The sequence below is a fragment of the Elephantulus edwardii genome, unplaced genomic scaffold (assembly GCF_000299155.1).
Source record: "Elephantulus edwardii isolate Elephantulus edwardi_28Jun2011 unplaced genomic scaffold, EleEdw1.0 scaffold00028, whole genome shotgun sequence".
Taxonomy (NCBI): domain Eukaryota; kingdom Metazoa; phylum Chordata; class Mammalia; order Macroscelidea; family Macroscelididae; genus Elephantulus; species Elephantulus edwardii.
The window spans coordinates 18,177,954-18,179,088 of record NW_006399778.1 but is presented as its reverse complement, the minus strand read 5'-3'; positions in this window follow the sequence as shown (position 1 = coordinate 18,179,088).

Here is a 1,135-nt window from a genome sequence, read left to right as displayed (position 1 = left end):
ATCTCCAGCCTCATTTCTCTCACCAAGCCCGTATTTTCCAGCTACTGATCCCTTCTTCCCTGTTCCTAACTTTTGTGTTCCAGTCGCCCATTATTATCAATGCATCCTGATTGCATGTTTGATCAACTTCTGACTGCAAAAGTTGGTAGACATCTTCTATTTCCTCCTCTTTGACTCTAGTTTTTGGTACATATATTTGAATTATAATGGTATTCACTGGACTTCCTTGTATGCGTATGGATATTATCCTGTTGCTCACCACATTGTATTTCAGGATGGATCTAGAAATGACTTTTTAAATTATGAAACCAACCCCATTCTTCTTCACCTTTTCATCCCCGGCATAGTAAATCATATAATCGTCTGATTCAAAATGTCCCATGCCAAGCCATCTCATTCGCCAATACCTAGTATGCCAATATTTATGCATTCCATTTCGTTCTTAACAATGTCCAACTTTCCTACATCCATGCTTCTCGTGTTCCACATTTCCTCACTAGTGTCTGCTTACAGTTGTTTCCTCTTTTCTGTATTTCTGTTTCTAAGATCTCTCTCAATTGCCATGTCTGCTAGTCCAAGCAATAGTCTAAGTGTGCTCTATTGTACATAGGGTTTTCGAAGGCCTGTTTTTTTTGGAAGTGGATAGCCAATCCTTCTTCCTAGTCTGTCTCAATCTTTAAATATATATAAAAGTATCTGACAGACAAGCATTCCACAGAAAAAAGCAGATGAAAGACAATTGTCCAGTTATAGCAATGACCAAAAGATTAAATGTTGCTGCCCACCCACACTTCCTTACTCCACCACTATCCCTTCCAACTTTTGCCTGCAGCATTCAATACCCAAATCCCATTGACCGGCCCCTGATGTGATGGCCTAAGTCCCAAGCCATCAGGATTTCTGTGATTCTGATTCTGAACATATCATGCTGCTGTGAGTTTCTTATGATGTAGCCAATATGACTTCAATTTAAAGTTGTTAAGTACAACTGTAATGTACAACTTCCACTCCAGGATTGCCTTCTCATGGGTTAATACTGCTTGTCTTCCATTTGAAGCCAGGTGCTGATGCAAATTTTCTTGGTCAAGGACTGCAGCCTTCAATATGGATTGAAGCTCAACATCAAGAAAATGAA